This window comes from Lepisma saccharinum, chromosome 11, assembly GCF_977018435.1.
Source record: "Lepisma saccharinum chromosome 11, izLepSacc3.1, whole genome shotgun sequence".
NCBI classification, from domain to species: domain Eukaryota; kingdom Metazoa; phylum Arthropoda; class Insecta; order Zygentoma; family Lepismatidae; genus Lepisma; species Lepisma saccharinum.
The window spans coordinates 43889167-43902101 of NC_139239.1; the positions used below are offsets into that span (position 1 = coordinate 43889167).

At 40.4% G+C, this 12935-nt stretch overlaps 10 non-coding genes and 4 pseudogenes across 10 annotated transcripts; all 14 read right to left on the minus strand.

Annotated features, from left to right (window-relative positions):
* Nucleotides 1-524: 524 nt before the first annotated feature.
* Nucleotides 525-643, minus strand: LOC145995636 (5S ribosomal RNA). Its single transcript, XR_014442681.1, has one exon. It is a non-coding gene; the product is annotated as a 5S ribosomal RNA (ribosomal RNA).
* Nucleotides 644-1746: 1103 nt separating this feature from the next.
* LOC145995762 (5S ribosomal RNA) lies at nucleotides 1747-1865 on the minus strand (annotated as a pseudogene).
* A 928-nt stretch (nucleotides 1866-2793) lies between these two features.
* LOC145995604 (5S ribosomal RNA) lies at nucleotides 2794-2912 on the minus strand. Its single transcript, XR_014442650.1, has one exon. It is a non-coding gene; the product is annotated as a 5S ribosomal RNA (ribosomal RNA).
* Nucleotides 2913-3490: 578 nt separating this feature from the next.
* LOC145995540 (5S ribosomal RNA) lies at nucleotides 3491-3609 on the minus strand. The gene has a single exon (XR_014442588.1). It is a non-coding gene; the product is annotated as a 5S ribosomal RNA (ribosomal RNA).
* A 1095-nt stretch (nucleotides 3610-4704) lies between these two features.
* Nucleotides 4705-4823, minus strand: LOC145995807 (5S ribosomal RNA). Its single transcript, XR_014442726.1, has one exon. It is a non-coding gene; the product is annotated as a 5S ribosomal RNA (ribosomal RNA).
* A 401-nt stretch (nucleotides 4824-5224) lies between these two features.
* Nucleotides 5225-5343, minus strand: LOC145995618 (5S ribosomal RNA). Its single transcript, XR_014442664.1, has one exon. It is a non-coding gene; the product is annotated as a 5S ribosomal RNA (ribosomal RNA).
* Nucleotides 5344-6447: 1104 nt separating this feature from the next.
* Nucleotides 6448-6566, minus strand: LOC145995425 (5S ribosomal RNA). The gene has a single exon (XR_014442478.1). It is a non-coding gene; the product is annotated as a 5S ribosomal RNA (ribosomal RNA).
* Nucleotides 6567-6966: 400 nt separating this feature from the next.
* Nucleotides 6967-7085, minus strand: LOC145995799 (5S ribosomal RNA; annotated as a pseudogene).
* A 573-nt stretch (nucleotides 7086-7658) lies between these two features.
* Nucleotides 7659-7777, minus strand: LOC145995466 (5S ribosomal RNA). Its single transcript, XR_014442518.1, has one exon. It is a non-coding gene; the product is annotated as a 5S ribosomal RNA (ribosomal RNA).
* Nucleotides 7778-8873: 1096 nt separating this feature from the next.
* On the minus strand, nucleotides 8874-8992 carry LOC145995568 (5S ribosomal RNA). Its single transcript, XR_014442614.1, has one exon. It is a non-coding gene; the product is annotated as a 5S ribosomal RNA (ribosomal RNA).
* A 1105-nt stretch (nucleotides 8993-10097) lies between these two features.
* On the minus strand, nucleotides 10098-10216 carry LOC145995703 (5S ribosomal RNA; annotated as a pseudogene).
* A 928-nt stretch (nucleotides 10217-11144) lies between these two features.
* LOC145995605 (5S ribosomal RNA) lies at nucleotides 11145-11263 on the minus strand. Its single transcript, XR_014442651.1, has one exon. It is a non-coding gene; the product is annotated as a 5S ribosomal RNA (ribosomal RNA).
* A 520-nt stretch (nucleotides 11264-11783) lies between these two features.
* Nucleotides 11784-11902, minus strand: LOC145995816 (5S ribosomal RNA; annotated as a pseudogene).
* A 574-nt stretch (nucleotides 11903-12476) lies between these two features.
* Nucleotides 12477-12595, minus strand: LOC145995505 (5S ribosomal RNA). The gene has a single exon (XR_014442554.1). It is a non-coding gene; the product is annotated as a 5S ribosomal RNA (ribosomal RNA).
* Nucleotides 12596-12935: the final 340 nt, after the last annotated feature.

A 12935-nucleotide genomic window follows, 5' to 3' on the forward strand; every position in this document is an offset into this window, starting at 1 on the left:
AGACGAGTCGGGACATTCTACGTTTCGTGGGCAATGCCAAGAATGTGTTGAAGAAACATACGTTTTTGTACTAAAATAATGATACAATTCATTGTAATCATAGTGAGAAAATGTGCTCTAACAAACTTCGAGAGATGTGGTAACATTAAAGCTACAAGATAGAGATTAAAATTTAGTGCAGTGAAAGGGTTTTGAACAAAATATACACATAATAATAACGCAGACTCATATTCTCGCCGAAAACTACCAACGCCGGACCTACGGAGAGAGACACGGCGGATCCAGGCACCGCTATCCACCGCAATTATGGCGGCCGGCTGTAATACGACTGCACCCTTCAAACCAGCATGATAAGAAACTAAAAACAAAACATCGGCTTCCCAGATATTCATATATACTAATATACATTTTTTACATATATTATTTGCTTACAGCTATAAAAGAGGTGATTCTGCAGAAACTGTGGATGATTGATTGGTTTCAAATTACAAAAAGGTCACTATTAACCAAAACAAAAAAAAGGTTGCCAACAGTACCTGGTGTTCAAAGGCAGTCACCCATCCAAGTACTTACCAGGCCCGACGCTGCTTGACTTCGGTGATCGGACGAGAACCAGTATATTCAGCGGGGTATGACCGTTGGCGAGGGGTACTGCTTTCGGTAAGATAGATATACTCCACCGTCTAGTTTTCGAGACGAGACGTATTATGTCCCGTTTTGTGTGCACTGCCAAGAAAGTGTAGATGAAACGTAAGTGTTACTACACCAAATATTGGTACATTTGATTGTAATCATAGTGAGAAAATGTGCTTTAACACTTATCGAGAGATGTGTTAACATTAAAGCTAAAAGACAGAGAAGGAAATTTTGTGCAGGTTTGGGATGCTAAACAGAAACGCCCAAAAATACATCAAATAATATTTCAGGAACGTATCCTCGCACAAAAACTACCAACGCCGGCTCTTCGGGAAGCGATTCTGCAAAAAATATATGTGATTGATTAACTTCAAGTTACAAAAAAGTCATTATCACCATTAAAAAAGCAAAAGATTGCTAACAGTACCTGGTGCTCCCAGGCTGTCACCCATCCAAGTACTTACCAGATCCGTCGCTTCTTGACTTCTGTTTTGGGACGAAAACCGGTATATTTAACGCGGTATGTCCTTTGGCGAAAGACACTGCTTTCGGTAAGTTACATATAGGCCATCTTCTAGTTTTCGAGACGAGTCGGGACATCTCATGTTTCGGGGGCAATGCCGAGAATGTGTAGAAGAAACATAGGTTTTTGTGCTACAAATAATGATACAATTCATTGTAATCATACTGAGAAAATGTGCTCTAACAAAGATCGAGAGATGTGTTAATATTAAAGCTACAAGATAGAGATTCAAATTTAGTGCAGTGAAAGGGTTTTGAACAAAATATACACCCCATAATAACGCAGACTCGTATTCTCGCCGAAAACTACCAATGCAGGACCTACGGAGAGAGACACGTCGGATCCAGGCACCGCTATCCACCGCAATTATGTCGGCCAGATGTAATACGACAGCACCCTGCAAACCAGAGTGATATGAAATTTAAAAAAAAACATCGGCTTCCCAGATATTCATATATACTAATATACATTTTTTACATATATTATTTTCTGACTGCTATGAAAGAGGTGATTCTGTAGAAACTGTGGATGATTGATTGGTTTCAAATTACAAAAAGGTCACTATTAACCAAAACAAAGAAAAAGGTTGCCAACAGTACCTGGTGTTCAAAGGCAGTCACCCATCCAAGTACTTACCAGGCCCGACGCTGCTTGACTTCGGTGATAGGACGAGAACAGGTATATTCAGCGCGGTATGACCGTTGGCGAAAGGTACTGCTCTCGGTAAGATAGTAATACTCCAACGTCTAGTTTTCGAGACGAGACGGGTTATGTCTCGTTTAGTGTGGACTGCCAAGAATGTGTAGATGAAACATAATTGTTACTATTAATGATACATTTCATTGTAATCATAGTGAGAAAATGTGCTTTATCAACTTTCGAGAGATGTGTTAACATTAAAGCTAAAAGACAGAGAAGGAAATTTTGCGCAGGGTTGGGATTTTAAACAAAAACGCCCAAAAATACATCAAATAATATGGCAGGAACGTATCCTCGCAGAAAAACTACCAACGCCGGCTCTTCGGGAAGCGATTCTGCAAAAAATATTTGTGATTGATTGACTTCAAGTTACAAAGAAGTCATTATCACCATTAAAAAAGCAAAAGGTTGCTAACAGTACCTGGTGCTCCCAGGCTGTCACCAATCCAAGTACTTACCAGATCCTTAGCTGCTTGACTTCTGTTTTGGGACGAAAACCGGTATATTTAACGCGGTATGTCCGTTGGCGAAAGACACTGCTTTCGGTAAGTTACATATAGGCCACCGTCTAGTTTTCGAGGCGAGTCGGGACATCTCACGTTTCGTGGGCAATGCCAAGAATTTGTAGAATAAACATACGTTTTTGTACTACAAATAATGATACAATTCATTGTAATCATATTGGGAAAATGTGCTCTAACAACCTTCGAGAGATGTGTTAACATTAAAGCTAAAAGACAGAGAAGGAAATTTTTTGAAGGGTTGGGTTTTTAAACAAAAAACGCACATACAATACATACGATAATATGGCAGGAACGTATCCTCGCAGAAAAACTACCATCGCCGGCTCTTCGGGGAGCGATTCTGCAAAAACGTTGGGTGATTGATTGATTTCAAGTTTCAAAAAAGATCATTATCAGCATTAAGAAAAAGGTCGCCAACAGTACATGGTGTTCCCAGGCGGTCACCCATCCAAGTACTTACCAGGCCCGAAGCTGCTTGACTTCGGTGATCGGACGAGAACCGGTATATTCAGCGCGGTATGACCGTTGGCGAAAGCTACAGCATTCGGTAAGATAGATATAGTCCACCTTCTAGTTTTCGAGACGAGTCGGGACTTCTCACGTTTCGTGGGCAATGCCAAGAATCTGTAGAATAAACATACGTTTTTGTACTACAAATAATGATACAATTCATTGTAATCATAGTGAGAAAATGTGCTCTAACAAACTTCGAGAGATGTGTTAACATTAAAGCTGCAAGATAGAGATTCAAATTTAGTGCAGTGAAAGGGTTTTGAACAAAATATACACCCCATAATAACGCAGACTCGTATTCTCGCCGAAAACTACCAACGTAGGACCTACGGAGAGAGACACGTCGGATCCAGGCAACCGCTATCCACCGCAATTATGGCGGCCAGATGTAATACGACAGCACCCTGCAACCCAGAATGATAAGAAATTAAAAAAAAAACATCGGCTTCCCAGATATTCATATATACTAACATACATTTTTTTACATATATTATTTTCTGACTGCTATGAAAGAGGTGATTCTGCAGAAAATGTGGATGATTGATTGGTTTCAAATTACAAAAAGGTCACTATTAACCAAAACAAAGAATAAGGTTGCCAACAGTACCTGGTGTTCCCGGGCAGTCACCCATCCAAGTACTTACCAGGACCGACGCTGCTTGACTTCGGTGATCGGACGAGAACCGGTATATTCAGCGCGGTATGACCGTTGGCGAAAGGTACTGCTCTCGGTAAGATAGATACACTCCAACGTCTAGTTTTCGAGACGAGACGGGTTATGTCTCGTTTAGTGTGGACTGCCAAGAATGTGTAGATGAAACATAATTGTTACTATTAATGATACATTTCATTGTAATCATAGTGAGAAAATGTGCTTTATCAACTTTCGAGAGATGTGTTAACATTAAAGCTAAAAGACAGAGAAGGAAATTTTGTGCAGGGTTGGGATTTTAAACAGAAAGGTCCAAAAATACATCAAATAATATTTCAGAAACGTATCCTCGCACAAAAACTACCAACGCCGGCTCTTCGGGAAGCGATTCTGCAAAAAATGTTTGTGATTGATTGACTTCAAGTTACAAAAAGTCATTATCACCATTAAAAAAGCAAAAGGTTGCTAACAGTACCTGGTACTCCCAGGCGGTCACCCATCCAAGTACTTACCACATACGTCGCTGCTTGACTTCTGTTTTGGGACGAAAACCGGTATATTTAACGCTATATGTCCGTTGGCGAAAGACACTGCTTTCGGTAAGTTACATATAGGCCACCTTCTAGTTTTCGAGACGAGTCGGGACATCTCACGTTTCGTGGGCAATGCCAAGAATGTGTAGAAGAAACATACGTTTTTGTACTACAAATAATGATACAATTCATTGCAATCATAGTGAGAAAATGTGCTCTAACAAACTTCGAGAGATGTGTTAACATTAAAGCTACAAGATAGAGATTCAAATTTAGTGCAGTGAAAGGGTTTTGAACAAAATATACACCCCATAATAACGCAGACTTGTATTCTCGCCGAAAACTACCAACGCAGGACCAACGGAGAGACACAAGGCGGATACAAGCACCCCTATCCACCGCAATTATGGCGGCCAGATGTAATACGACAGCACCCTGCAACCCATAATGATAAGAAATTAAAAAAAAACATCGGCTTCCCAGATATTCATATATACTAATATACATTTTTTACATATATTATTTTCTGACTGCTATGAAGGAGGTGATTCTGCAGAAACTGTGGATGATTGATTTGTTTCAAATTACAAAAAGTTCACTATTAACCAAAACAAAGAAAAAGGTTGCCAACAGTACCTGGTGTTCCCAGGCAGTCACCCATCCAAGTACTTACCAGGCCCGACGCTGCTTGACTTCGGTGATCGGACGAGAACCGGTATATTCAGCGCGGTATGACCGTTGGCGAAAGGTACTGCTCTCGGTAAGATAGATATACTCCAACGTCTAGTTTTCGAGACGAGACGGGTTATGTCTCGTTTAGTGTGGACTGCCAAGAATGTGTAGATGAAACATAATTGTTACTATTAATGATACATTTCATTGTAATCATAGTGAGAAAATGTGCTTTAACAACCTTCGAGAGATGTGTTAACATTAAAGCTAAATGACAGAGAAGGAAATTTTGTGAAGTGTTTGGTTTTTAAACAAAAAACGCACATAAAATACATCACATAATATGGCAGGAAGGTATCCTCGCAGAAACATTACCAACGTCGGCTCTTCGGGGAGCGATTCCTCAAAAACTGTGGGTGATTGATTGAATTCATGTTTCAAAAAAGGTCATTATCAGCATTAAAGAAAAGGTTGCCAACAGTACCTGTTGTTCCCAGGCGGTCACCCATCCAAGTACTTACCAGGCCCGACGCTGCTTGACTTCGGTGATCGGACGAGAACCGGTATATTCAGCGCGGTATGACCGTTGGCGAAAGGTACTGCATTCGGTAACATAGATATACTCCACCGTCTAGTTTTCGAGACGAGACGGGTTATGTCTCATTTTGTGTGCACTGCCAAGAATGTGTAGGTGAAACATAATTGTTACTACACAAAATAATGATACATTTCATTGTAATCATAGTGAGAAAATGTGCTCTAACAACCTTCGAGAAATGTGTTAACATAAAAGCTATAAGACAGAGAAGAAAATTTTCTGCAGGGTTTAGATTTTAAACAAAAACGCCCAAAAATACATCAAATAATATTTCAGGAACGTATCCTCGCACAAAAACTACCAACGCCGGCTCTTCGGGAAGCGATTCTGCAAGAAATGTTTGTGATTTATTGACTTCAAGTTACAAAAAAGGTCATTATCACCATTACAAAAGCAAAAAGGTTGCTAACAGTACTTGGTGCTCCCTGGCTGTCACACATCCTAGTACTTTCCAGATCCGTCGCTGCTTGGTTTCTTTTTTGGGACGAAAACCGGTATATTTAACGCGGTATGTCCGCTGGGGAAATGCACTGCTTTCGGTAAGTTACATATAGGCCACCTTCTAGCTTTCGAGACGAGTCGGGACATCCTACGTTTCGTGGGCAATGCCAAGAATGTGTTGAAGGAACATACGTTTTTGTACTAAAATAATGATACAATTCATTGTAATCATAGTGAGAAAATGTGCTCTAACAAATTTCGAGAGATGTGTTAACATTAAAGCTACACGATAGGGATTCAAAATTAGTGCAGTGAAAGGGTTTTGAACAAAATATACACCCCATAATAACGCAGACTCGTATTCTCGCTGAAAACTACCAACGCCGGACCTACGGAGAGAGACACGGCGGATCCAGGCACCGCTATCCACCGCAATTATGGCGGCCGGCTGTAATACGACTGCACCCTTCAAACCAGCATGATAAGAAACTAAAAAAAAAAACATCGGCTTCCCAGATATTAATATATACTAATATACATTTTTTACATATATTATTTGCTTATAGCTATAAGAGAGGTGATTCTGCAGAAGCTGTGGATGATTGATTGGTTTCAAATTACAAAAAGTTCATTATCAACCAAAACAAAAAAAAGGTTGCCAACAGTACCTGGTGTTCCCAGGCAGTCAACCATCCAAGTACTTACCAGGCCCGACGCTGCTTGACTTCGGTGATCGGATGAGAACCGGTATATTCAGCGCGGTATGACCGTTGGCGAAAGGTACTGCTTTCGGTAAGATAGATATACTCCACCGTCTAGTTTTCCAGACGAGACGTATTATGTCCCGTTTTGTGTGGACTGCCAAGAATGTGTAGATGAAACATAATTGTTACTATTAATGATACATTTCATTGTAATCATAGTGAGAAAATGTGCTTTATCAACTTTCTAGAGATGTGTTAACATTAAAGCTAAAAGACAGAGAAGGAAATTTTCCGCAGGGTTGGGATTTTAAACAGAAACGCCCAAAAATACATCAAATAATATGGCAGGAAGGTATCCTCGCAGAAAAACTACCAACGTCGGCTCTTCGGGGAGCGATTTATCAAAAACTGTGGGTGATTGATTGACTTCAAGTTTCAAAAAAGGTCATTATCAGCATTAAAGAAAAGGTTGCAAGACAGTACCTGGTGTTTCCAGGCGGTCACCCATCCAAGTACTTACTAGTCCCGACGCTGCTTGACTTCGGTGAACGGACGAGAACCGGTATATTCAGCGCGGTATGACCGTTGGCGAAAGGTACTGCATTCGGTAAGATAGATATACTCCACCGTCTAGTTTTCGAGACGAGACGGGTTATGTCTCATTTTGTGTGCACTGCCAAGAATGTGTAGGTGAAACATAATTGTTACTACACAAAAGAATGATACATTTCATTGTAATCATAGTGAGAAAATGTGCTCTAACAACCTTCGAGAGATGTGTTAACATTAAAGCTACAAGATAGAGATTAAAATTTAGTGCAGTGAAAGGGTTTTGAACAAAATATACACATAATAATAACGCAGACTCATATTCTCGCCGAAAACTACCAACGCCGGGCCTACGGAGAGAGTCACGGCGGATCCAGGCACCGCAATCCACCGCAATTATGGCGGCGGGATGTAATACGACAGCACCCTGCAACCCAGCATGATAAGAAATTAAATAAAACATCGGCTTCCCAGATATTCATATATACTAATATACATTTTTTCATATATTATATTCTTGCAGCTATAAAAAATGTGATTCTGCAGAAACTGTGGATGATTGATTGGTTTCAAATTACAAAAATGTCACTGTTAACCAAAACAAAGAAAAAGGTTGCCAACAGTACCTGGTGTTCCCAGGCAGTCACCCATCCAAGTACTTACCAGGCCCGACACTGCTTGACTTCGGTGATCGGACGAGAACCGGTATATTCAGCGCGGTATGACCGTTGGCGAAAGGTACTGCTTTCGGTAAGATAGATATACTCCACCGTCTAGTTTTCGAGACGAGACGGGTTATGTCTCGTTTAGTGTGCACTTCCAAAAATGTGTAGATGAAACATAATTGTTACTATTAATGATACATTTCATTGTAATCATAGTGAGAAAATGTGCTTTAACAACCTTCGAGAGATGTGTTAACATAAAAGCTAAAAGACAGAGAAGGAAATTTTAAGCAGGGTTGGGATTTTAAACAGAAACGCCCAAAAATACATCAAATAATATTTCAGGAACGTATCCTCGCACAAAAACTACCAACGCCGGCTCTTCGGGAAGCGATTCTGCAAGAAATGTTTGTGATTTATGTACTTCAAGTTACAAAAAAGGTCATTATCACCATTACAAAAGCAAAAAGGTTGCTAACAGTACCTGGTGCTCCCTGGCTGTCACCCATCCAAGTACTTTCCAGATCCGTCGCTGCTTGGTTTCTTTTTTGGGACGAAAATCGGTATATTTAACGCGGTATGTCCGCTGGCGAAATGCACTGCTTTCGGTAAGTTACATATATGCCACCTTCTAGCTTTCGAGACGAGTCGATACATCCTACGTTTCGTGGGCAATGCCAAGAATTTGTTGAAGAAACATACGTTTTTGTACTAAAATAATGATACAATTCATTGTAATCATAGTGAGAAAATGTGCTCTAACTAACTTCGAGAGATGTGGTAACATTAAAGCTACAAGATAGAGATTAAAATTTAGTGCAGTGAAAGGGTTTTGAACAAAATATACACATAATAATAACGCAGACTCATATTCTCGCCGAAAACTACCAACGCCGGACCTACGGAGAGAGACACGGCGGATCCAGGCACCGCTATCCACCGCAATTATGGCGGCCGGCTGTAATACGACTGCACCCTTCAAACCAGCATGATAAGAAACTAAAAAAAAAACATCGGCTTCCCAGATATTCATATATACTAATATACATTTTTTACATATATTATTTGCTTACAGCTATAAAAGAGGTGATTCTGCAGAAACTGTGGATGATTGATTTTTTCAAATTACAAAAAGGTCACTATTAACCAAAACAAAAAAAAGGTTGCCAACAGTACCTGGTGTTCAAAGGCAGTCACCCATCCAAGTACTTACCAGGCCCGACGCTGCTTGACTTCGGTGATCGGACGAGAACCGGTATATTCAGCGGGGTATGACCGTTGGCGAGGGGTACTGCTTTCGGTAAGATAGATATACTCCACCGTCTAGTTTTCGAGACGAGACGTATTATGTCCCGTTTTGTGTGCACTGCCAAGAAAGTGTAGATGAAACGTAAGTGTTACTACACCAAATATTGGTACATTTGATTGTAATCATAGTGAGAAAATGTGCTTTAACACTTATCGAGAGATGTGTTAACATTAAAGCTAAAAGACAGAGAAGGAAATTTTGTGCAGGTTTGGGATGCTAAACAGAAACGCCCAAAAATACATCAAATAATATTTCAGGAACGTATCCTCGCACAAAAACTACCAACGCCGGCTCTTCGGGAAGCGATTCTGCAAGAAATGTTTGTGATTTATGTACTTCAAGTTACAAAAAAGGTCATTATCACCATTACAAAAGCAAAAAGGTTGCTAACAGTACCTGGTGCTCCCTGGCTGTCACCCATCCAAGTACTTTCCAGATCCGTCGCTGCTTGGTTTCTTTTTTGGGACGAAAATCGGTATATTTAACGCGGTATGTCCGCTGGCGAAATGCACTGCTTTCGGTAAGTTACATATAGGCCACCTTCTATCTTTCGACACGAGTCGATACATCCTACGTTTCGTGGGCAATGCCGAGAATGTGTAGAAGAAACATAGGTTTTTGTGCTACAAATAATGATACAATTCATTGTAATCATACTGAAAAAATGTGCTCTAACAAAGATCGAGAGATGTGTTAATATTAAAGCTACAAGATAGAGATTCAAATTTAGTGCAGTGAAAGGGTTTTGAACAAAATACACACCCCATAATAACGCAGACTCGTATTCTCGCCGAAAACTACCAACGCAGGACCTACGGAGAGATACACGTCGGATCCAGGCACCGCTATCCACCGCAATTATGTCGGCCAGATGTAATACGACAGCACCCTGCAAACCAGAGTGATATGAAATTAAAAAAAAAACATCGGCTTCCCAGATATTCATATATACTAATATACATTTTTTACATATATTATTTTCTGACTGCTATGAAAGATGTGATTCTGCAGAAACTGTGGATGATTGATTGGTTTCAAATTACAAAAAGGTCACTATTAACCAAAACAAAGAAAAAGGTTGCCAACAGTACCTGGTGTTCAAAGGCAGTCACCCATCCAAGTACTTACCAGGCCCGACGCTGCTTGACTTCGGTGATAGGACGAGAACCGGTATATTCAGCGCGGTATGACCGTTGGCGAAAGGTACTGCTTACGGTAAGATAGTAATACTCCAACGTCTAGTTTTCGAGACGAGACGGGTTATGTCTCGTTTAGTGTGGACTGCCAAGAATGTGTAGATGAAACATAATTGTTACTATTAATGATACATTTCATTGTAATCATAGTGAGAAAATGTGCTTTATCAACTTTCGAGAGATGTGTTAACATTAAAGCTAAAAGACAGAGAAGGAAATTTTGCGCAGGGTTGGGATTTTAAACAAAAACGCCCAAAAATACATCAAATAATATGGCAGGAACGTATCCTCGCAGAAAAACTACCAACGCCGGCTTTTCGGGAAGCGATTCTGCAAAAAATATTTGTGATTGATTGACTTCAAGTTACAAAGAAGTCATTATCACCATTAAAAAAGCAAAAGATTGCTAACAGTACCTGGTGCTCCCAGGCTGTCACCCATCCAAGTACTTACCAGATCCTTAGCTGCTTGACTTCTGTTTTGGGACGAAAACCGGTATATTTAACGCGGTATGTCCGTTGGCGAAAGACACTGCTTTCGGTAAGTTACATATAGGCCACCGTCTAGTTTTCGAGGCGAGTCGGGACATCTCACGTTTCGTGGGCAATGCCAAGAATTTGTAGAATAAACATACGTTTTTGTACTACAAATAATGATACAATTCATTGTAATCATATTGGGAAAATGTGCTCTAACAACCTTCGAGAGATGTGTTAACATTAAAGCTAAAAGACAGAGAAGGAAATTTTTTGAAGGGTTGGGTTTTTAAACAAAAAACGCACATACAATACATACGATAATATGGCAGGAACGTATCCTCGCAGAAAAACTACCATCGCCGGCTCTTCGGGGAGCGATTCTGCAAAAACGTTGGGTGATTGATTGATTTCAAGTTTCAAAAAAGGTCATTATCAGCATTAAGAAAAAGGTCGCCAACAGTACATGGTGTTCCCAGGCGGTCACCCATCCAAGTACTTACCAGGCCCGAAGCTGCTTGACTTCGGTGATCGGACGAGAACCGGTATATTCAGCGCGGTATGACCGTTGGCGAAAGCTACAGCATTCGGTAAGATAGATATAGTCCACCTTCTAGTTTTCGAGACGAGTCGGGACTTCTCACGTTTCGTGGGCAATGCCAAGAATCTGTAGAATAAACATACGTTTTTGTACTACAAATAATGATACAATTCATTGTAATCATAGTGAGAAAATGTGCTCTAACAAACTTCGAGAGATGTGTTAACATTAAAGATACAAGATAGAGATTCAAATTTAGTGCATTGAAAGGGTTTTGCACAAAATATACACCCCAAAATAACGCAGACTCGTATTCTCGCCGAAAACTACAAACGCCGGACCTTTGGAGAGAGACACGGCAGATCCAGGCACCGCTATCCATCGCAATTATGGCGGCCGGATGTAATACGACAGCACCCTGCAAGCCAGCATGATTTTTTACATATATTATTTGCTTACAGCTATAAAAGAGGTGATTCTACAGAAACTGTGGATGATTGATTGGTTTCTAATTACAAAAAGGTCACTATTAACCCAAACAAAGAAAAAGGTTGCCAACAGTACCTGGTGTTCCCAGGAAGTCACCCATCCAAGTACTTACCAGGCCCGACGCTGCTTGACTTCTGTTTAGGGACGAAAACCGGTATATTTAACGCGGTATGTCCTTTGGCGAAAGGCTCTGCTTTCGGTAAGTTACATATAGTCCACCTTCTAGTTTTCGAGACGAGTCGGGACATCTCACGTTTCGTGGGCAATGCCAAGAATGTGTAGAAGAAACATACGTTTTTGTACTACAAATAATGATACAATTCATTGCAATCATACTGAGAAAATGTGCTCTAACAAACTTCGAGAGATGTGTTAACATTAAAGCTACAAGATAGAGATTCAAATTTAGTGCAGTGAAAGGGTTTTGAACAAAATATACACCCAATAATAACGCAGACTTGTATTCTCGCCGAAAACTACCAACGCAGGACCAACGGAGAGAGACAAGGCGGATACAGGCACCCCTATCCACCGCAATTATGGCGGAAAGATGTAATACGACAGCACCCTGCAACCCAGAATGATAAGAAATTAAACAAAACATCGGCTTCCCAGATATTCATATATACTAATATACATTTTTTACATATATTATTTTCTGACTGCTATGAAGGAGGTGATTCTGCAGAAACTGTGGATGATTGATTTGTTTCAAATTACAAAAAGGTCACTATTAACCAAAACAAAGAAAAAGGTTGCCAACAGTACCTGGTGTTCCCAGGCAGTCACCCATCCAAGCACTTACCAGGCCCGACGCTGCTTGACTTCGGTGATCGGACGAGAACCGGTATATTCAGCGCGGTATGACCGTTGGCGAAAGGTACTGCTCTCGGTAAGATAGATATACTCCAACGTATAGTTTTCGAGACGAGACGGGTTATGTCTCGTTTAGTGTGGACTGCCAAGAATGTGTAGATGAAACATAATTGTTACTATTAATGATACATTTCATTGTAATCATAGTGAGAAAATGTGTTTTAACAACCTTCGAGAGATGTGTTAACATTAAAGCTAAAAGACAGAGAAGGAAATTTTGTGAAGTGTTTGGTTTTTAAACAAAAAAACGCACATAAAATACATCACATAATATGGCAGGAAGGTATCCTCGCAGAAAAATTACCAACGTCGGCTCTTCGGGGAGCGATTCCTCAAAAA